Source organism: Canis lupus, chromosome 35 (assembly GCF_048164855.1).
Source record: "Canis lupus baileyi chromosome 35, mCanLup2.hap1, whole genome shotgun sequence".
Taxonomy (NCBI): domain Eukaryota; kingdom Metazoa; phylum Chordata; class Mammalia; order Carnivora; family Canidae; genus Canis; species Canis lupus.
Window position 1 is genome coordinate 6,003,253 of NC_132872.1, and position 23,517 is coordinate 6,026,769.

The window sequence follows — 23,517 nt, forward strand, 5'->3', positions numbered from 1 at the left end:
TATAGCTCCCCCCCACCCAAGCATAACCTCGCAAAGCAAAAATGCATTGGAGCACATACACAATGGTTTCCTGTCAATATCAATTTATTCTTTTCGTTTCTCTGAAATTTTTCTCATGCAATAATCTTTAACCTCTTACGACAGCAGTGTTCCAGGAAACATAGTTCAGAAATCATTGCTCTGTAGCTGGGGTAACTTTCTGAAAGTATAAAAAGTGTGCATGATTTGTGAACTAGAGAAAAATGGCCATTAACCACAGATAGGCCACTTCTCGCCTTCTTCCCAGCTGGGGGATTCACCTATCTGGTTATCATTCTCTTCTGCCTTTGGCAGCATCTTGGGAGCTCTACTTTTAAAATTAAATCTTTCATTACTAAGTTCCTCTTTCAAATTTGCCAAATGGATATATATTCCTCAGGACCAGTGGATTAGCTCCAGATAGGAAGGCCCAGGATTCTGTATATATGTGACCATTAGAAGTCACTTTCACAAACCCCCTCTGTCCAGTACCCCTTTTTCTCTTCTCTCTTGGCAGCCCTTCTGGGGGCTCAGGAAGGCCTCCCCTTCAGGAGCTGGAGTGGTCCTGAACATTCCGCAATCTGTGGATCCAGTGTGCTCTCAGTGTCTCTCTGCCTGCTTCTGAGCATGTGAGAGGCTCCCAAAGACCTGGTTTGGGTAAGAGGAGGTCACAGAGGCCTTACAAAGAGCTCTTTCCACTTTGATTCCTCCTTTCCTCTTTTGAAATGAAATACTATTTTATTTTGATTTTCTTCTCCCTTCTCTCCCCCCCCCTTTTTTTTTGCTTTATCTTGCAGAAGTTTCCAAACTGGTTTTTAAGACTTCTCCCAACTTCTCTGATGAGAAATGAGCTTCTTAAAAAGTAATGGTAAAGGTTATTATTCCTCTTTCTATTTAGCTAGACCTATGTGCCGATTATATTAGATGAGGGGTCAAACTATGGCCAGATTTGGCTGACTTATTTTTGTAAAAATTTTATTGAAATACAGGCATGCGTATTCACTTGCGCATTAGTTAAGGTTGGTTTTGTGCTACAAGGGCACGTTTGAGTAGTTAACAACAGACGTTGGTCCACAAAGCCTACCTTTACACAGAAAGTTTGTTGATCCCTGAATTAAACTGAACGCGGAGAAAACTCTATCTTTGCTATGACTGTATATGCTGACAGCTTCAGAAATAGTTATGTGCCTGGTGTGCAAAGTGGTTCCTCCAAGTTAAAAGGAGATGATTCCATTAGCCTTTTCAGTTAGAGCAATGAGTCCAACAGGCTGTTTTGTGGCCAGAGAAATAGGTCACTTCTCCTTGGTTGCCATCTGACTCAGGAGGCATCAGGGGGCTTGCTTGCCATTTTCTCACATGAAGAAAGTGGAGTGGGTTGTGTGGGGACTCCCCCCACCACCACCACCAAGTGCAAAAAACTATAGCTAAAGATGGGAAGTCCAAGTTAAGAATCTGAATCACCAGCAACAATTTTTTTTACCCCCTCTGATACTGCCAAATGAGTCAATTCCTTGGGAACCAGCTACCTTCCTGTGAAAATGACCTTAAGGGAAAATATGATTGGTGTGGTTTATTTGGGAAACAGAAATACCACTAACTCCCATGTAGCCCATGTGTGATCTGGGCGGGGGATGAAGGCCTGAAAGGAGAAAGCCCAGCACTTCAAGTAAGGGAAGAAAATATTGCTCTGGAGACTGCTTTAATTCTGCTCCCTTATTGCTGATGGATGCAGATTCCCTTGTGAAGTTGTCCTCTTGCATTTCTCTCATTTTCTTCTCCTCCACTTTATAGCACCACTTTCTAACACCCTGAGGCTCAGAGTAGGTCTCCTGATATGAGATTAGAGAACATCAGAAGAGGAGGGACTTATGTCAATGCCCTCCAGCCAAGCACCACCAGAACAGAGAGAAAGGAGCCACCGAGGTGCAGAATGTGAGAGGCACTGCTTGTTATGGCTGGTCCTTGTCCTGGTCCTTTGGGAGGACCAGCCCTGTGGTTGCACAAGTTTGGTTTGTTACCTGTTGCAGAGAAGTAGAATTGTGGGTCATCCCAGAGAGGGTGGTAGAAAGAACTACAGGGCTGAGGCTTGTGTGAGGGGAATTTAGGGAGGGTTTAAGGAAGCAGGGCTTTGGATACTGTCCGGAAGCCAGAGTCATTCTGTGATCGGGCATCTTAGTGACCCTTGTCTAAAGGGAAAGAGGACTAGAGTGAGGTGGAAGCTGTAATTGGTAAAGATGCCATACTCATCTGAGCCAGGATAGGGTGATGTTTGGTTGTTTTTGTGGTTTGGATAATGTTATTATTTTTCAAATCTGTGCGTAGGCATGATTGTGGAGTGCTCTTATTTCTGTCTTTGTGGGATGATGATATTCTATGAAATTGCATATGTTCAGCAGGAAAATTTCGAGGCCCCACTGATAGTACCACCCAGCACCCGAGTATTAGGAGCTATTTTTCTCTTTCTTGCTGACCAGTTATTCCCACTGACACACTCTTTTTTCACTTTCCTTAGAGTCAAAAATCACAGGATAGCAGAGCCAGAAAGGACTATAGAAACCATCTAGTTCAAACCTTGCATGTTTAAGTTAAGGCGACAGAAGGTCAGCGATATTGCTGCCTTGCCAACATCACACAGCCAGGTATTACTGTGTCACACACACAGCATCGCGTAGCTGGTTCTGGGACCCTTGTTTCTTGACTCCAGGGGCCGTACACACGCCGGCCCCACCTCTGTCAGCAGCCTCATTGTAGGTGTAGGGAGGGCCTATACCACTCTCCCTCCTCCTGGGCTCCAGTCTGCCAGGCCCTTCATTTCCTCCAATGGGCCAGGTTCTTTGTTGTTTCAGGCCCTCCCCACAAGCTGTTTCCTCTACTTAGAATGCTCTTCCAGCCCTCTGACCTGCACATCTTGCTTAATTCATTCCTACGCATCCTTCAGGTTGGCTCAAATCCCGTCACCTCTCAAGGAAGCCCCTCGTGACTCTCCAGGCCTCACTCTTCCCTATTGCTCTTTGCCCCTTCCTAGCATTTCCCTGGAGTCCCTCCGAATCTCCAGGCAGTCAGGGATCTGGTCTTTCATTGCTATATGCTCTGGACATAGCAGATGCTCAATAATGAATGGACACTTTACTCCAAGCCTGGAGGACATTCTAACCACTAGAATTCTTTTTATAGTACAATTAAAAAAAAAAAAAGAGGATTCTAAAAATCTTTTTCTGGTGCCTCTATATAAACTTAGAGTCTGGTTGCAAGTAAAGAATACAACAGGCTAAAGCAAAAATGCTGAGGTGTTGCAAGTAGGTGGAGGATGAATTTGATGATCCCATCCCATGTCGTCCTTCCTGTGATCACTATCTGGACATGCGGGTGTGCTGGAAAGGGCAGCATGCAGCCAGGAGCCCTTCACATCCCTGAACCAGACTCTGAAGCTGCTATTGCATCATTATTTAAAATGTTGGAAGACCGTGTAGAGTAGGCTGTTTGCCATGAAAAAGGCTATAAAGATGAGATAGTTCGCACAGCTTAGGTATATGGCTCTCTCTGAAGTGTTGATGAAAACTATGGCTGCTGGGCCCAGAAAAATGCACACCTGTACGTAATTCTGTGTGTTTCAGGTATTTCCTATAATCACAAAACGAGGTTGTGTGATTTGAGGTTTTTCCCTCTGTGAGAGGTACTTCTGTTACCTCTGTGGAGAGGCAGAGCAAGGATGGAAGCCAAATGTCCTCATTCCTCATCTACTATCCTTTCCCTTCACATCAAAATGTTCATTCCAGCGAGAGACAGCAGGGCATCAGCAGCTGAAGGCACAGGCTCTGATTGAACGTGACAGGCGCAAATCTCTGCTTTGACAATTACTAGTTGGTGACACGGGGCAAGTTGTATCCTTTCTGAGCTTTTGTTTCCTCATCTATAACAGGGATAAGGATGGTGGGGTCGCTGTAAGGATCACGTTAAAATAACCTTGTAAGAATTTACCGTAGAGCCCGGCACACAGGATAGGCTAAATGTTAGTTCTTAACCTGAGGATAGCAATGCCCTTCACGTCTCCCCTCTTCCTTGGATTGCGCAGAGAGCTCACTCTGCTGCTTCTCTCTGGTCCCAGAATGCACCTGTGTAGCTCGGCCACAGCCCGGCTGCCTTCAAAGGGCAAGTGCCCGATGAGGAGCCAGGGCTGGGGCGGCAAGCCCGCTGGATCAGAGATGCAGTTAGCATCCTGTCCACGGGGCGGATGCCTGCTGCGTGACACTCCTACAGTGGGAGCCCGATCAGCACGTTTCCTGGTGTCCCCCAGGGTGACCGCAGGCCAGAGGATGGCTCTGAGCAAGCTGCCTGAAGTCGGAGCTGATGGCAAGCGGAGCAGGCAAGGAGGTCGGCTGCAGATTCCGCGGGGACAGGCGGGTTTCAGGTTTCCGCGGTGCGGGTCTCTGATCTTTCGTGCGTCGGTCTCATAGGTCAACGCAACAAGGCGGGAGCACGTGTGTGAAGGAACCAGGAGGAAGGCCTCGGGCTGCAAAACCCTGGTGGAGGGCGAGGGCTGGAGGGGTCGGGAGACCCCGGTTCTGGTCACGCCCCCTGGGGAGCAGCCGCCGGCGGGAAGGCTGGGCCTCTCCTCTGCACGAGGCTGGAGGCTCGGCGGCCCGGGTGGGCCGTCCTGTAGGGCGGGGCCTCGGCGGTGGGCGGAGCCTCGGCGGGGCGGGGCCTCGGCGGTGGGCGGGGCCTCGAGCTGGTCCCCAGCCCGGGGCTCAGCGACCGCCCGGGGCGCGGGGGGGGGCGGGGAGGCCCGGGGCGCGGACCGCGGCCGCTTTCTCCGCCGTCAGCAGCCCCGCGGGTCGCTCCGCGCAGCTCCGCCGTCGTTGCGCCCGCATCGGCCCGGGGCCGGCGGTGCTGGAGCAGAAAGATCGCGGATCGATTTGCAGCCAGCGCGGCCGCGGCGTCAGCAGCCGGGAGCGCCCGTCGTGACCCGCGGGGCGTGGGGCTGGCGAGAGGCCCCGCGGCGGGAGGGGCCCGACCCGTGCGATCGGCCGCCGGGGGCGCCAGGGCCGAAGGCCCCCGCACGAGTGACCGGTAACTTGGGACCAGGGACCCATCTGCGCGACATGAGCACATCCTCGGAGTCCAGTAAAACCCAGGCGAGCATCTCCAAGTTTAGGCCAAATTTCCCATTTACAAACGGGGAAACTGAGGCACGGGGAGGGGAAGCCGCTCGCCCAGGGCACAGGGCCAGACTCCAGCAGCGCTCCCCGCGGTAGAAGGCGAATGTGCGTCCTCTCCCTTCGTAGAGCTCATCCGCGGAAGGAATGGAAGGAAGGCTCCTCATTTTTCATTTTCAGTGTGCAAACTTTTTACAAAAGAAAGTGAAGGAAAGAGCCATCGCACTGGAACATTACAATATCATGTCCGAACGATACAGAATTCTGAATTTGTGAAGGATAGCTGAGGTCTTTTAGCTCACTCCCTTTTATTTTTATTTTTTTCACTCCCTCATTTTAGTTATCAACTGCTTAGTGGAGGCACCTGTGAGCCCTGTCCGCTGCCACAGTTTTTTTTTTTTTAAAGATTTTATTTATTGATTCATGAGAGACACAGAAAGGCGGAGACATAGGCAGAGGGAGGAGCAGGCTCCCCCCCACCCTGGGGGGGCCCCGATGTGGAACTCGAACCCAGGACCCCGAGATCATGACCTGAGCTAAAGGCAGATGTTCAACCATTGAGCCACCCTAGCGCCCTACAGTTGTTATTAAATATACACTCACCTTAACAGAAATGCAAATAAACCCCATAAGCACACTCCAGGAGGAAAGTAGGACATTTTGCTTCTAGTATGTGTCCTGATTTTGAGGGTGGGGTGGAGCTGGGAGACAGAAATATAGAGGCTGGCAAAAAATGTTTAGCAGACTTAAAGCGTGTATTTTAAATTTATACAATAAACATTCGGCATAGATTACCTTCACAGCATCGTGGGGTTATTAAATTCTAACAATACTTTCAGAAAAACCTGAGTTTTTCTATCTTGTAGGCACTTTATTGCACGTAGGCAAGGCTGTATAAATCAACTGTGGTAACCCAAGGAATCTGAGAGATCATTTATAATAAAATGCTAAATATGTGATTGAGAATTCCCGGGTAAGATAAGTCAGTGGGTATCTGAGGGATGTACCCGAGAGGAGGAAGGCATTGGGGGATGGAACGTGTAGACGGGGGAGGGAAGGGAGGATACCTGCTAGGGGGTAGAGTGGGTGAAGGCACAGGAGCAGGTGACACAGCGGGAGTTCTGATCCCCTCTTAACAGGGAGGCCATGGGTGCAGATCCAGTTCACCCTGGCTACGGCAAGTATAGCGGGGACAGCCTGTATCTCACAGGTTGTTGTTCTAACAGACATAGAAGTGTCTGGTCCATCGATTCCCAAGGAACAGACGCATACAGCTCCTGCCCTGCTGTCCTGAGCCTCTTCCTCTCTTCTAAGTGCCCAGTCCTTCAGTCCTTCCTGTGTTCAGGGTCTCAATTCCAGCCAGAGACAGATGAGGCTGCGGCAGTAGCCTCAGGAGGTGCGATCTCGATCTGAAAAGCCCAGGTTCTTTCCTTTTCTCTGCACCTGGCAACACTGTTTATTTCTAATAGCAAAAATGGAACTCCAAATCTAACAAGCGGGGACTGGCAGGCCAAGATGGTACAATCTCAGAAGACTGTGCAGTCCTTAAAACCAGGCAGCAAAACCACCTAAAGACATAGGACAGTACTCATCAGATGCTGTTAAGTAAATTAAAAAACAAATTTACAGAACAGCATGTCCAGTGAAACCAACTGGTTTAAAAAATATGAGTAGACCTAGAAAGGAAAGATGGAGCATTATTAACATCTTCGTGAGCTAGACAGGGAAGGGATTCCTAGTGTTAGGCCCATAATGCTGAAAACAAACGCACAAACAGCGACCAACCACAGCAACAACAAGAGCATCTGGACGGAAGGGGGTTAAGTGATTTGCCCACGATCACAGCTGGGAACTGGCCAAGCCTCAGCTGGAAGCAGATTTCAGATTCCTGATCCAGTGTTCTTCCACTGGACCAGCCTAGTCCACGCCTTCCTCAGACTGCTGGGGTCCCTCATAGGTGTGTACATTTCAGGAGGGACGTGGTCCTTTGAGGCAGCCACACTGCCCTGGCCGGAGAGTCATGTAGATGCTGATAGGAGAACAGTTTTCATTTTTGTTTATTTAAGAAATGATACAGTAATGTGCTCAGCAGACGTCCTCTAGGCTTCCTGAGTCTCCTGGGCAAGTGGTGTGGGCAAGCTGCCAGGCACTCTACGCACATACCCTGGGCACGTGGGCTACTAGAGCTGGTGGGGGATTTGGAATTACTTAGCAGATGGGAAAATTAAGGCTCAAGACAACGTGAATTGTCTTTCCCCCCAGCGGGGCATGGGTCCTTCCAAGGGTCTCCATTACCTCACTTTGTAGAATCTGTTCTGGAATAGTGATGCTGTCTTTAGTGGCCATCTCAGAGAAAGCCCAACCCCACTTAGGTCCTGGAAGGAAGAGGCCAGCCCAGTTCTCCCTTTCTGGTAGGACTCTCAGTTCATGTGCCTGTGGCAGGAAGGGGCGGGGGGGTCGAATAGCTGTGGATTCAGGTGTTTGTGTGGAAAATGTGCTAGCCTCGTGGTTCTAAGAGGAAGTGGGAGGTGGTGGGAGTTAAATGACAAAGAAGACAGAGGTGAGTCAAAGGTGTTTTATATTTGCCAGGTTGTTCATTAAGATTCATTGAGTTCAGGGTTCAGTTCTCAAGGTGGCTTAATAAAAACTGCAGAAATCGAGCCTCTTCCATGCCCCCTGGGTTCGTTCTTCATATTTATTGAATGAAAGGTTAATGTATTCAGAGTTCCCTCTGAACCCCTGTTAGATCCCAATTCTTCTCCATGTGGACCCTCTAGGTGAAAATTTGCTATGGGTAGAAATGCCCTAAAACTGGGGTAGGGAGAGGCTGGGGCTGGAATACGAGAGACTTTAGCCCCAAGATGGCAGTTGGAAGTGAGCCTTAATAATTCTTAAAAGAAGAAAATGAGGTGAAAAAAAACATAAATGCTAGCCTTACAGTACAATTTCTGAAAGTGTTCTTGATCAAATATATAAGGAAACACTGTGTGAGATAAAAGTAAACATGTCTGTTGACTGTAGGACTTATCAGTGCCTTTAAAAGTCCAATGTGCTGATGGGGGCACTTGATGGGATGAGCACTGGGTGTTATTCTATATGTTGGCAAAATGAACACCAATAAAAAATAAATTTATAAAAAAAAAAAAAGTCCAATGTGCATTGCAGAATCTCCAAGAAAAGGACACAGTAAATAAAGTTGAAAAGCAAGACAAATATAATTTCATTCTGGTAATTTTCTTATTCTTATTTTTTCTCTTCTGATCTCAAGCTCATAGTGCTGTAAATCCTTGGTGTTTTAGAATCTATTTATTTGTATTTAACCATGTCCATTAGGGATACCGATGGATGACTAACAGGGATGCCACTCTGTATTTCTCTAGAAATTTTCAGTCTGTGTCGCACTGAATTCCCAGTGGTTGGAAATAATCAGTACTATGTGACACTTCACTGGACCTGGCTTCTTGTCATGAATTGCCAACCTTTCTACATGTTGCTGGGTAGCGTTAGCATTGGCTGGGGATTGAGACTGGAAGCAGGGCAGGAAGGACTGGTCGGATGCAAACAAGCTCTGGGAAGAGACACACTGCTGCTCCCTGTGCTTGATACCAGAAGGGGCCACCCTTCTATTGTCTTGTCTGCCTTGGGTCCAGGTATCTCTTCTATTTCTCTCTTTAATAAAAACGTTTTTATTAAGGCATCACTTACATGTAATACAGTTCACAAGTCGTAAAGCTACAGCTTGATGGGTTTCTACAAATGTACAACATCCATATAAACACCATCCGGATCAGGACATAGAACACTTCCAACACACCAGAAGACTCCCTCGTGCCTTCTCCCATTACACCCCCAAGTTCTATTTGACTTCCATCGCTCTAGATTAGTTTTGCTTATTCTTTAACTTCATAGCAAGCATGGAGATGCTTGTTGCCCTGCAGGTTAATGCACCTCGACGTAGCCATTACCCACGCCCATTACCCATGCCCCGGCCACCACACATACTCACCGTGGTTGATACAACGTGTGTCTATACATAGGTACGTGCAGACATAGCAGTTAGGGCAGCACCGAGCTGAAACTTGCCACAGAATTCTGAGTATCTTGCCTTATGTGCACAATGTTGCTGAGATGGCAGCGAAACAGAGAATGGGATCTGGGATCGGGAAGGCAAGTATGTTCCTAGTGAGGCTCCCAAAAGGCTGACTTATACACACTCTAGGTCAAACTAAGTCTATGAGGCAGAAGTCCTCTCATCAAAATCACAAGAAGCTAAACAACATCGAGACCATAGTACTTGATAATCTACAACAGAGCTCACATGTCTGAATCATCCACTAATGTCTCATCGACCTGATGTCATAGATGGTACCTCTTCATCCCTCTAATCTTAAACGGGTGGCTTTGCCACTCCAACCTTCATGGGTGGTCCCGCCCTGACCCAGGTGTTGAACCAGTTTTCACTTCTGGCTCCGGGAAGGCATGAGACCTAGCTCAACAGACTTCCCCTTCCCTTTGGGCTGTGGTGACTTTGGTGATCTTAGCCTTGGTGAACCCTGAGCCGGGTTACTGTGGTGCCAGCTTTGGTCTCTGATCCCTGATCCAGCCTGGGTCTCCCTGGTGCCAACAGCCTGCTCTTCTGGAGCTTGAACAAATGCAGCCCCACCCTTGCCCGGACTCAGGAGACGAACTATAGATCCTGTTTCTGTAAGTAGGTTACACCATCCTGACAACCTCTGCAGCTGAATCAAGCCACCGCTGCTTTAGGGGCCATTTGGATCTTAAGTGAATCTAGTTGGGTTTATCTACAAAATGCATCTGTCCACCTCATATCTGTCTACTTCTTAGTTCACACCCCTAGTCCAAGCCATCATTTTTTATCACCTGAATGACGGGCTCCCATCTGATCTCTCTGCTTTTGCTCTTGCCTAAAATAATCCAATTGTCCCCATTTTTCACGTAGCAGTTAATCTTTTAAACACTGACAATGGGGACGCCTGGGCAGCTCAGCGGTTGCAGATCTAGGGCGTGATCCTGGGGTCCTGGGACTGAGTCCTGCATCGGGCTCCCTCCATGGAGCCTGCTTCTCCCTCTGCCTGTGTCTCTGCCTCTCTCTCTCTGTGTCTCTCATGAATAAATAAATACAATCTTAATAAAAAGACTGACAATGATCTGCTTCTGTAGCCCCATTTTGTATGACTCCCCTTTATTATTATTTTTTAAAAGATTTTATCTATTTATTCATGAGAGGCAGAGGGAGAAGCAGGCTCCATGCAGGGAGCCCGATGCGGGACTTGATCCCAGATCCCGGGATCACGCCCTGAGCCAAAGGCAGACGCTCAACTGCTGAGCCACCCAGGCGTCCCTTGTTCGTTATTTTTAATCACCCTAGTCTCTTGCCTGTTCCTGGAACACACTGAGCTCGTTGGCCTCACTGTTCCCTCTACCTGGAATGCTTTCCTCCTGGCTGTCTCCTCATCCTTGAGGTCTGACCTTAAATGTCACTTCCATTGGAAGGTCTTTCCTGACTACCCTATCAAAAGTTGCCCTCACCCCAGCTGTCTGATATCCCTGTGTGCTTTTTCATCATAGCGCTTATATCTGTAATCACACACTCTGCAGCATGTAGTTGTAATTTGCAAACGCAAAGGTGATTGTTTATCTGTTTGCTTGTTATCAACTCTCTAGCACCAAATCTAGATTGTAAACCCTTTGAGGCGAGGACCTGTCCGTCTTGTCCACAACTGCATCCTCAGTACTTAGCAGTGTCTGAAATTTGGTAGGAGCCCAATAAATATTTATGATGAATGAACGAGTAGATTATTCATACCCCTTCCTTTCCTACCTTCTATATCCAGTTCATCATGAGATCCTTTAGACTTTGCCACTTAAGTATTTTCACTTCTTTCCCAGCTCCACCACTACCACCGTAGCTCAAGCTACAATTAATCCTCATGTGACCTGCTGTGATGGCTTCTCCCATTGCATCCCTGCTTCAGTTGGGCTCCCCTCCAATCCATTCTTCTCCTTGCAGTGGGAGTGACCTTTATATACAGAAATCTAGTCATTTCATGTTCTTGCCTGAATTACTTCAGTGGCTTCCTTTGCTGTGAAGGTCAACAGCACAATCCTTATAGTGATCTGCAAGACCCTGCTTGGTTTAACCCTTTCCAGTCCCCAACCTCATTTTCTGCTGTACAACCTATTATTCTCACTACTGCAGATGTGACCATGCCCTCCCTGTTCCTTCCAGCCTTAATGCCTTTGCATCTGTTCCTTCACTGGGAATCTGTTCCTCCCCATTCTTTGCTACATTAGTCCTGTTCATTATTTTGATCTAAGCTCACATTTCATTTACTGAAGAAAACTCCCTGAATCCTTCTTGTCCACTCCCCCTTCATCCACACAAGATGGGGTCCACTCAGCTACCTGACCTCATAGAATTATACTTTCCCATCATTGCACCTTATATATAGTAAATATTCAATAAACACATGTTGAATGGATAAAAGATAAATTAAAAAACAATTCAAAATGGTGAAATTAAATCTATATATGAGTAACACTAGCTCATTATTGATGAGGTCCTCTTTCATGTGCCATAGGTCACCAATAGCATGTACACTGACATCTTTATAACTTCTAGAGTGTATGAATTTCAATCTTTGTGTTAATAATAGCACCAAGAATACTAGCTAACATTTACTGAGTACTTTTTATGTGCTTGACTCTACTGGCTACATAAATAGTGCCGAGAATTTAGTTCCCCCAACCACCTATTAGGATGGTACAGTTATTATTCCCTTTTTTGTAGATAAAATAACTATAATCTTTCTTGCCCTTTTTAATACTCCTAACTGTTCTCAGATTCCCTTGGTCTGTGAAAGATAATGTCAAAAACACAGGTAAAAGATAAATGGACCAGATCCTTTAAAAATTCCAAAACAGACACCCCCGATTGAGATCATTTACCACCCCTTTCCCCCCAGGCTACTGAAAGCTAGAAATGCCAGAGGTGGTGATTCAAACAATGTCCCACCAGTTCTTTTCTGATTTCCCTTGCCCATGCTCAGGGGCTGGAAAAATCAAATAAAATGATCATGAGGTCAAGGGCAAGGCAGCCTTGAAGGGATAAACCTGCAGCCCAGGGAAACTAAAAGGGGAGAGAACAGTTCTATGCACTTATGCTTCGATTATGTGGCCGCCCATGGAGGCTGTGTCTGTAGGAGGTGTGCCCATCAAGAAACAAGATTAATTTGACAAATATACTTAAATAATAGTGCCTTACATTTGTGTAGGGCTTGATGGTTTACAAAAGTGCTTTCATGTCCATGACCGAATTAGATTCTCATAACTGCTCATGGAAAGTGGACATTACGAACATCCCATTAAAGATGAGCAAACAGAGAGGCTCCTCAAGGGTAAGGACCTGACTGAGGCCCACAGTGTTCAAGGGACACAGCCCTGGAGCAGTTCCAGACGTTATGTTTTCCAAAGTTTCTGCCACCCCATGTACACGTCCTTCAGAGACAGCCCCTCGGAGGGTAGCTCTTGTTGGAGTTCAGAGCACTTCTGACATGGGTGCCTCTCCTAGAGCCAGTTTCTGAGCTGTCCAAGAAAACCAATTACACCTGACTTGGCACCAAAATCTTGTCACTCAGCTTAATCATTACCTTGTTCACCAGACTTAGCTGGCTCCTGGTAACTTTGACCTATTTCCAAAGATCAAATCCTTCCTCAAAGATGGAAACTTTGTCAAAACTGATGATATTCAAAAGAATGGGATATGGGAGAACTTCCTGGAGTAATATCACCAAATATTAATGATGGACTTTTAGGTGTTTAAAAAGCCTTTTAATTTTTGTCCTTTTCTGCATTACTTGAAATCTCTATAATAAGCCATGTTTTGCTTTAATGAGAGACACACCAGAAACAGAGTTCTTAAATAAAAATGTTGGAAGGAAATATGGCACAATTTTAACAGCTAATTCCGACTTGTAGATAGATGATTGTCATTTGTGTGCATGTGTGTTTTCTGGCATCCATCTCCCCCAAAATCTTTTGAGCAACAGAAGCATCATTTGATAAGTGGAAAGCCCTTCAAAGAGCTTTACTTAAAAGGAGATGAGCTTTACTTAAACGAGCTGTGCACATTTAGCTGTGCACATACCAGTGTGTTGATTTAAAATAAATTAAGTCATTTTATGCTTCATTCACAGCCCAACTGTCCAATTGTGTCTTTGGTTCACTCCTGGAGGCAGGGGGCTACAATCATAGAATGGTTCAACTCTCTCATATGTGTGGGCAAAGACTCTCTGTCCGCCTGTTATTCAGAATGGTGAGGCAGCCATATTTGTGAGAATTGCAAAGGCAAGGATAAACTTACTTCCTCCTTTCCTTCTACCCTCCCCCTTAGTGGTCCAGAAAACTCTGGTTTATGTCCTTTCAGCGGCAAAGATTAGTTTCTTGGTGATGCATTCCACACTCCTGAGGTTAATAAATGACTCTGAAGAAAAGCAAGTCATTTATCATGGGCTTTTGTGTGACCCCTAGACCAGTCATTGAAAAAATACTGCATTATAGGTGCTTTCAAACAAGGAATTGGCCTTACTGCCCTGTTGCCGTGTGCCCAGTTAGGGGACATAGTCTTTTCTTTGATGCTTTCATTCCAAGGACTCCTTAGCAGCCAAGAGAGATTTTATTTGGCTAAATTCTCACCATTAGAGTCTAGACTGTAAAGTGTTCCTGTATAATCCAAGTACAGAGTGAATGACAACTGAATGTACCTGAATAGTAGTACATCTTTCTCTGTTGGGCCAGAGTTGGGACTCAGATGTGTTCAGCATGTGTCATTCAATGATCCTGAGGTTCCCAGCCCAATCTCACCCCTCCCGCCTAGTCCACTATCTCTCTGGGGTTTTTAAACATTCTGATCTAAGAGAAAGTAAAGTTGCATCTGCATCCTCTTGTCTGAATCATACAGTTGGAGAACTTGATTCTCTTCCATCTCTAAAACTGCTTGTCTATATCCCCTTTTAAGATATTATAAAGCTATTGTAGCATATTTTTAGAGAGGTTCTGAAGACAGCTTTTTTTAGAAGCCAGCACAAATCAAAGACTTTAATGAGCAAGATGGATATTCTCCATTAAAGGCTCTTTTTTTAAAAAAAAAAAAAAAAAAAAAAGACTCTTTAAAGGCTCAAGTGGATGCTGTAGGTAGAAAAAAATGAGAGCAGAGTCATAAAGTAGAATCAACAAACCTAAAAGAGTAAATGAAAGGATCTGGCAAATGAAAGATCAGAGGGACAAAGGGATAAGGAAATAGTATATGACAACAACAAAAATGCAAGTAATTTCAAAAGTCACCTTGGAGTTTTCTAGAAGAGGGGATAACACACGGTCAAGTGTTGAGGAGCCAAGTGTGGGTAGACAGTTCCTTGACATAGGCCCAGGGCAACGGGCAGAATTTGGGCAAGAGAACGAGCACATGGAAGAAATGAGAAAGATATCTTCAAGTGGAGGGCTTGCGTCTCTTAGAAACCACAGCCGAAATAGGCAGGGACCAGCTGTGCAAGTCATCTTAAATTATCTTTGACCTCTCTTTGCTATGGTTGTCGAATTAGCAGATAAAAAAATGAGTGTTGAGTAATTTAGATAGGTGTTTTTGATATTGGCTTAGCAACTACACTCAAATAGTAAGAAAAAAAATGGAAGGGGTCTATAATGCCTATAGGCAATATATGAGTCACAGGGTCAGGTGACCACTAAAGCAGTGGGTTGTTAACAAGGACCAGGAGGACAAAGAACCCCATCGTACTCAGCCTTGGCCTAGACTTCCTATGTCACACGGTGTCCAGGTATGTATATTTCAATCTTAGAGAAGGGGATCCAGACAAGCTAGCTTAAGTCCAGAGAAGGTAAACAGGACAATGAAAGCTTGAAAATGAAGTCATGGGGCATCTGGTTGGCTCAGCTGGTTAAGCATCTGACTCCTGGTTTTGGCTCAGGTCATGATCTCAGGGTCATGAGATGGAACCCCACGTTGTAGGGTTCTGTACTCAGCAGGGAGTCTGCTTGTCCCTCTTCCTCTGCTCCCCCTGCCCCTACATCGTGCTCTCTTTCTCTCAAATAAACTTAACGAATAAAATCTGAAAGAAAGAAAGAAAGAAAGAAAGAAAGAAAGAAAGAAAGAAAGAAAGGAAGGAAGGAAGAAAGATTGAAGCCGTGAGGAAGAAAAAATTGTGGAACTAACCCTGATAGTTTGTTGGGAGAAAAGAACTCTTAGGACATGATTAGAGTCCTCAGGATGCTGAAAGAGGTCTTAGGTTTTTTTTTTTCTTGGTGGGTACCAAGAACAGGACTGGACAGACAGGCAGAAATTCCAGGGAGACAGATTTTTGGGTGATGTAAGAAAGAATTTTCTAAGTATCAAAACTGTGTAATGAGGTACAAACCTAGTAGGTTTTCAATAGCATGAGAAAACAATGGAAATATATGCCTCCCCAAGTGAGGGTATAAAAGTGTTCAGGAAGAGGCTGGAGGAACAAGGATGGGGGAAGCAGAGGGGACATCTGACTATGGGTGAGTGTGGACAGAGGATCTTCATGTCCCACTAGAAGAATCTACACTTTTAAGAATTATCTTGAATTTATACCACACCTTTCCTTCTTGGAACTTTTTATTTTTTATTTATTTTTTATTTTTATTTATTTACTTATGATAGTCACAGAGAGAGAGAGAGGCAGAGACATAGGCAGAGGGAGAAGCAGGCTCCATGCACCGGGAGCCTGATATGGGATTCGATCCCGGGTCTCCAGGATCGCGCCCTGGGCCAAAGGCAGGCGCCAAACCGCTGTGCCACCCAGGGATCCCGTGGAGAGACTTCTTGGAACTTAAAGTCTTTTACTTCTAGCCTCACAAGAGGAGTGAATCCCAGAACATTGAAGCAACTTGCTTAAAAATTGTTTGTAGCGGGATCCCTGGGTGGCGCAGCGGTTTGGTGCCTGCCTTTGGCCCAGGGCATGATCCTGGAGACCCGGGATCGAATCCCACATCGGGCTCCCGGTGCATGGAGCCTGCTTCTCCCTCTGCCTGTGTCTCTGCCTCTCTCTCTCTCTCTGTATCTGTCATAAATAAATAAAATATTTAAAAAAAATTGTTTGTAGCTAATTTGGGAGCAAAATCCCTCACAGGGATATAATTCTCAATGGTTTCTATGCACTTATACATATGAAACTACTTGAGTTTACCTAGAGGCAACATACTACATATATCCAAGGCAAGCTTTTCAGATTTTATAGGGCAAATATGGAGATACTGATTTATATGTTTTTACACGTAAATAAACTGAATTAAACAATCCTAAAGACAAATATGTAAAATAAAGTAAATGAATGCAATTACCGAGGTTGACCTTTGGTTAGTCACTCCTGGCCAGCAGGTGAGGACCACCTCTGTGGTTCCTTCCAGCTATGAGGTGTTGTACACTAATCATCAAAGCCAGAGAGACAGCTTTAAGACATGATGGCCCAGAGAGCCAGCTAACCCTTGACAGGAAGTTGGCTGGCAGCCGGTAGAGAAGGGGAATGGAGAACTTATACCCTTCCTGTCTTTTATCACTTGCTTATTTATACTGTAGAGTAAAAATCCAGGATCAAAAGCCTGGTATGATTCCAGTCCTATGTGCAGGGTTAGTCTTTGGCTCTCCCTGGCATCTCTGGTACTGCTTTCCCTCCAGTAGGGCAATGAATCCAACTTCCTCCAACTCTCCCTGTCCCACTCCTGCCACTTCATTGTCCCTGAACCCAAGTAAAAGCATCTATGGCAGGGACTTCAGTTCCTGAGGTGATGAACATGACTTTAAGGCTTGTCTGTTTGTAGTACCTTCCCTTTTCATATCTACTTTAAGAATAAATCCACTTTATGTGTTTAATAGGAAACTTGCATTAAGTCTGTTACTTCCTGGGGCTTGGGTTTCTGATTTTTTTTTTTTTTTTTTTTTTTTTTTGGGTTTCTGATTTATCCAGCATTTAGTATCTTACTTGGCAGAGGCCCATCTCTTTATAGAACAGATCTTAGCAAGGAATTGTTGCTTAAATGGCCATCTTGTCACTGCCCCTCCCAAAGGGGGTCTCACTGTCATCCTTCCCTTCTATGTCCTTTGTTGGGTGCAAACTGAATAAAGAGCCCCACTTGATTTATTTGCTTATTTGTGGTCTCCTTCATACTTTCTCAGGAATTCTTTTCATTGTTCTGTCCCAAATCTCCCATTTCCTCCTGTGTTTCCCTCTTCTTTCATTGCTCCCATGTTTGGAGTGGCCATCTATCATCCTCTAGTCATGGAGTCCAGGTGGTAATCGTGGTTGCAGTGTCCCTCCTTCCTTCTCAGGCATTTTAATAATTTTGTTTCCTTGTCTCTTGATTGATACTGTTGGGATGTTTTAAAGAGATGGTATTAGGACAGTGTTTTGTTTTTGTTTTTGTTTTTACATAGGCTCCATGCCCAGCATGGGCTTGAACTCACAACCCTGAGATCACAAGGTATGTGCTGAGACAGAGACCAAGAAATGAGCTGAGATTGAGAGCTGGATGCTTAACCAACTGAGCCACTCAGGGGCCCCTAGCACAGTATTTTTCTAAGTGTGGTTCTATGACTTGCAGCATCAGCATCACCTGAGAACTTCTTAGAAATGCAAATTCTGAGGCCCACCCCATGCCTGCTGAGTCATAAGCTCTGAGGTAGGGCCCACCAATTTGTGATTCTGATACCCACCCACTGTATTAGGAAGTGGTTTGGCTGGGACCCAGAACTACTCAAATCCTGCCCTCAACGTATCAGAGGAAAATTGTGCTGAGAATATTTGCTGGGGCTTTGGCCCCAAACCCCAATGTCAAATTCTAGTGGCCACAAAGAAAATCCTCTTCCTGTACTACATTAGCCTAAATAATCTAGATCTACGGCATAGGATTTTGTCTTTTACTCCAGGGCTAAACTTGAGCTCTTCCCAATCAAGTATGAGAAAAGTGTGCTCCAATATACAAGGCTTCTCCATGCTAGAGGTGCCAAACACTTTATGTAATGATGAAAATGTTAAAAGCCCTCCTTTCAAAATCAGGAACGAGCCAAGGATGCCCGATCATCATTTCTCTTGAACACTTCTCAGAGGTTTTAGACAATTTAGTAATATAATAGGAAGGAATCAAAAGTGTAAGGTTTAGAAAAATAAAATTGTCATTAATTATAGATAACATGACAATCTTAGAATCTACATATATATAACTAGAATTCATAAGAGAATTTAGCAAAGTTGCCAGTTATATGGTAGATAAAAGCCAATTGCATTTCTATTAATCATCAATAACAGAAATATATACTTTGTAAATAAATACTATTTTTTAAAAAAGATTCTATTTATTCATGAGAGACACAGAGAGAGAGAGTCAGAGACACAGGCAGAGGGAGAAGCAGGTTCCACACAGGGAGCCCGATGTGGGGACTCGATTCTAGGACTCCAGGATCACGCCCTGGGCTGAAGGCAGGCGCTAAACCTGGGCAGCCACCCAGGCATCCCAACAAATACTATTTATAATAGAAAATAGTAAGTTTCTCAAGAACATAATGAACTAAAGATGTGCAAGAACTTTTTGGAGAAAATTTCACATTATTGAAAGATATTGAAGAAAATCTAAATAAATTGAGATCTCTACTGCGTTCATGGAAGACTCAATATTGTTACCATGTAAATTCTCCCCAAATTGATCTATAATTCACTACAATTCTAATAAAAATCTCAACAGATTTGTGTGTTGCATCCACACACCTTGACAAATTGCTTCTATAATTTGTATGGATGAACAAAGGCCTAGAATATTCAGTAATCCCAAAGAATAAGAAAGTGGGAGGGGGGGCTCACCCTACTAGCTGCCAAAAAAATATTATGCTGGAATAATTGAAATAGTTGATAATGGCAGAGAAGATAATTAGTATAGAACAGAGAATACAGAACCTTGCATAATTGAGATGGTTTTATATCAGTGGGATAAAGAGTGGACTATACCTAAACGACATTGAGACAACTGGTTAACCATGTGGGAAAAGTGAATTTGGACGTGTAATCAATTATACACAAAAATTGACTGCAGGGATCCCTGGGTGGCGCAGCGGTTTAGCGCCTGCCTTTGGCCCAGGGCGCAATCCTGGAGACCCGGGATCAAGTCCCACGTCGGGCTCCCTGCATGGAGCCTGCTTCTCCCTCTGCCTATGTCTCTGCCTCTCTCTCTCTCTCTCTCTCTCTCTCTCTCTGTGACTATCATAAATAATAAATAAATAAAAATAAAAAAAGAAAGTTAAAAAAAATGGACTGCAAATGGCTTCAAGACTTAAATGTAATAGGCAAAGGACTTAGGGAAGCAGAGTCTCACACTCCCGCCCCTGCTCCTACCCGCACCTGTACCCCCACTTCATCTGCCACTACTAAACCCCACTCACTCTGATTTTCCAGGCAGATGAACTGTTGACTCTCAAGAGGTACACTGAACTTGTGGAATCTTTTAAGAAACAAAATCAAATCCCGCCACCATGTTGCAGCTCAATACAATGTGAATTCACTTTTTTCTTTAAATAAATGTGTTCTCTGCCATTTTAAGACAGGATTTCCATTAACAAGGTGTTCCATTTTCCATTAAAAAAAGGTTTGTGGTTCACACAGACACACACACACACACAATTAGAAGAAAATGTAGAATGGCTTATAACCCCAAGAATGAAAAGGTTCCTTAAATAAGTTTAAGATGTTTAAGATACAAGAAAAGATGACAAATTCAACTACATTAAACTAAGAGCTATTCATAAAAAAGATCCTATAAAGTGAAAAATACAGGCTGCAAACAGGAAGAGGATAGTTGCAGCAACGTAACTGAAAAAGAAGTGCCATTCAGAATATACAGCATTCCTATTGAAGGAGAAATAGAAGCCTCCCGATGGGAAAAGTCATGGGCAAAAGACATGAAAAGGCATTTTAGAGGGGAAAAAAATATGAATAGACAAGGAAAGAAACACACATCAGTAATCAAATTACAATTTGGTAACAACTGTTGGCAAGGATGTAGATAAATGAGAACTGTCATATACTGATCGTGGAAGTTTAAATTGGTAAAATCACTTTGGAAATCTATTTCACATTGTCTAGTAAACATGGAGATGTGCATACCCTAAACCTAGCACCTAGCGATTTGACCCCTAGGTAGAATGCCCTAGAGACTCTTGCGTGTCTGCCAAGGAGTCACGTACAACACTGTTTATAACAACATTTAAAAAGTAACACCAGACAACTCCAAATACCAAATGCTGATCGACAGGATAGATAAACTTTGGCACACTCATAGAATGAAATTCTACACAGCAGTGAAAGTGGATGAACCATGGCTCTAGTCATTAACATGGATTACTCTCACAAATGCAGTATTTTTAGAAATGCACACTGAAGTATGCAAACAGTATGATTCTATTTGAACAAAATTCAAAACAATGCAAATTAAACAATATGGTTTAGGGATACAGGTGTCTCTGGTATAATGTAATGTATGTATTTAAAAAATACTCATTCTGTAAAACCATGCATTTACAGTAACAGAGATTATGGACTATTTTCCTATAGGAAAAATAGAAAACATTCTAGATAACTTTGTAAACAGAATATTAATAAAACCAATAAAAATACTAATAAAACATTAGGATGATTATAAGACATATGCATTCTTAATAAATAAATATGTCTAGAAATATTAGAATTGATCTTATAGAAAAGATGAAGATAGCTTTTTTTTTTTTAAAGATTTTATTTATTTATTCATGAGAGACACAGAGGGATACAGAGAGAGGCAGAGACACAGGCAGAGGGAGAAGCAGGCTCCATGGAGGGAGCCTGATGTGGGACTTGATCCCGGGTCTCCAGGATCACACCTTGGGCTGAAGGTGGTGCTAAACCACTGAGCCACCGAGGCTGCCCCCGAAGATAGCTTTTTAAAAAGATTTTATTTATTTATTTAAGAGAGAAGAGCTGTAGCACAAGCAGCCAGAGAGGCAGAGGGAGAGAGAAAGGGAGAAGCAGGCTCCTCTGAGCAGGGAGCCCGAAGTGGCGCTCCATCCCAAGACCAGGAGATCATGCCCTGAGCCAAAGGCAGACACTTAGCCAACTGAGCCACCCTGGCACCCCAGAAAACAGCTTCTTAGAAGAAGGCTGAAGGAAGGTTGAGGAAGCTGCCTTAGCACAAAGATCCTAAGCCTGAAAGTCAGGAAGAACTGTATAATAAGCACTTCCTAGATAGGTACAAGCCCTTCCCAGAGTATGAGGATAAAATGAGCCAAGAGAAGAACTTGGGGTGAATAGGTTTTGTGAACAGAGAAATTCACAGCTTGCTGCATTCAACCTTGTGAGTGTCCTCTGCAGTTAGCTACTGCTCCATAGTAGTACAGAATATTTATGTGTGAGAAAAATATTATTAAATGATGTGACTTTTGTGTATATTGACACAATTCCCTTATTTACTCATTCATTACATAGGAACCAGTGTGGATTAAAGTAACACAAGATGTAGCATAATCAACTTGAACATATACATATTTCATAAAACTATAAGGTAAAGGAATGTGAAATACAAATTTGGGAATAGTTACCTCTTTGGAGGAAGGAACAGGATGGGCTTGATTAGAGGCAAAGAGGGGTTCCAAAGAATTAATTTTCTTAAGCTGATTATGGGTACATAGATATCTATTTTATTATTATTCTTTAATCATACATGTATATTATATTATCTCTAGTATGAATGACATATTTCATAATAAGTCAAGCCATGTTTGATATTTGCATTGTAAAATGTTAGGAAAATATAAAAGGAAGAATCAAAAATTGAAGTTAGTTATATCATCTACTAAGAAAAGAAACTAATTTTTTTTTGTTTAAAAACAGTATTTCCTAACTGTAAAATATATAAGTAATGTAGGAAAGTATAAAGAAGACATCAAAAGAAACAGAAAACTAAAAATCACCCCAAAAAGCCATCACCAGAGACCTCTTTTTGGTGACTATATATTTACACATACATGTATAATTTTACAAAAATGGGATTTCACCCAGTATTTTTTCATTTGACAAATCTAGTTGTTTCTATTAATACATAACAATCATATTTAATCACTTCATAGTGATTAATGGTATAACTGAGTCAAAATTTACATAACCAATCATATCCTGCTGGGCTTTTAAGATATTTATTTATTTATTTATTTCTATTACAAACAACATTTCAATTAACCTATCTTCAAATACTTCTTTAACACTTGTCCAAAAAAAAGAAAAAAAAAAAAACACTTGTCCAATTATCTCCTTAGGACTCATTCTTAGAGGTGGAAATACTGTGTCATGAGCTTTTTTTTCTTTGTTTTTTTTGGTCAAGGGTAATTTGGTCTTTTCAAAGATTACTTGCTTTTTTTATTTTTATTTTATTTTTTTAAATTTTTATTTATTTATGATAGTCACACACACATAGAGAGAAGCAGGGACACAGGCAGAGGGAGAAGCAGGCTCCATGCACCTGGAGCCTGACGTGGGATTCAATCTCGGGTCTCCAGGATCGCGCCCTGGGCCAAAGGCAGGCGCCAAACCGCTGCACCACCCAGGGATCCCTACTTGCTTTTTTAAAAACCAATATATACATTTTTTAAAATAGAGGGAAGGCTAATTGATGTTTTGTTTTAGTATTTTATTTTCTAAAATTAAACTATTCCTTCTACAATTGATTATGCTCTGAAGAAAAAGGCATGAGTCAGAAAGCTCCACATCCTCTTCAGGAACCTGAGTGGTGGAACTTGCTTTAAAAATATCTGAAAAAACACTTCAGAGAAGGTCCAAATCAAAGGCTGAAATGATAAGGGCAAGGATTATCAGCCGAATGGAGTGTATAAATAGATGAAAGACAGACAGGTGGACTCTCTAGAAGCAGAAGTGGGGACTGCAAAGGGGTCAATGAAGGAAGCCAGCAGAGAGATGATCAAAGTGAGGAGAGCAGAAATAAAGAATGGGAGGTGCTTTCCAAAGACACCCTGAGACCTGAAAGAAGGGAAGGCAATGTGATGAGTAGAGAGGTGTGGTGGATGTACGTGAGTCATCGGCATGAAGCAGTCGGGATATAACCTGGTCAGGAAACCAAAGTGCACTGAGGCAAAGGAAAAAAATGAATGAAAACCTGCATTGAGAAAAAAAAAGTTATTAAAGAAGCTGAGAAGATGGAACTCAAGTATCTGTAATAAAGGTTGTTTGTGGAGGAAATTATAAAAAGAGCACTGGTAAAT

At 43.6% G+C, this 23,517-nt stretch overlaps 1 protein-coding gene across 9 annotated transcripts in view; it reads right to left on the minus strand.

Moving 5' to 3' along the window:
* The window catches only part of CASR (calcium sensing receptor), a 91,948-nt gene that overhangs the window by 39,145 nt on the left and 29,286 nt on the right, over positions 1–23,517 (minus strand). For 2 of the 9 annotated variants that reach the window (XM_072812265.1, XM_072812264.1), the window contains one exon: positions 9,178–9,324. The exons of 6 other annotated variants lie outside the window; for them this stretch is intronic. The gene's annotated coding sequence lies outside the window, so the exon portion shown is untranslated. Of the gene's footprint in view, positions 1–9,177; positions 9,325–11,013; positions 13,335–23,517 lie in introns of those variants that run through there. One more of the 9 variants, XM_072812269.1, reaches the window with a different exon arrangement.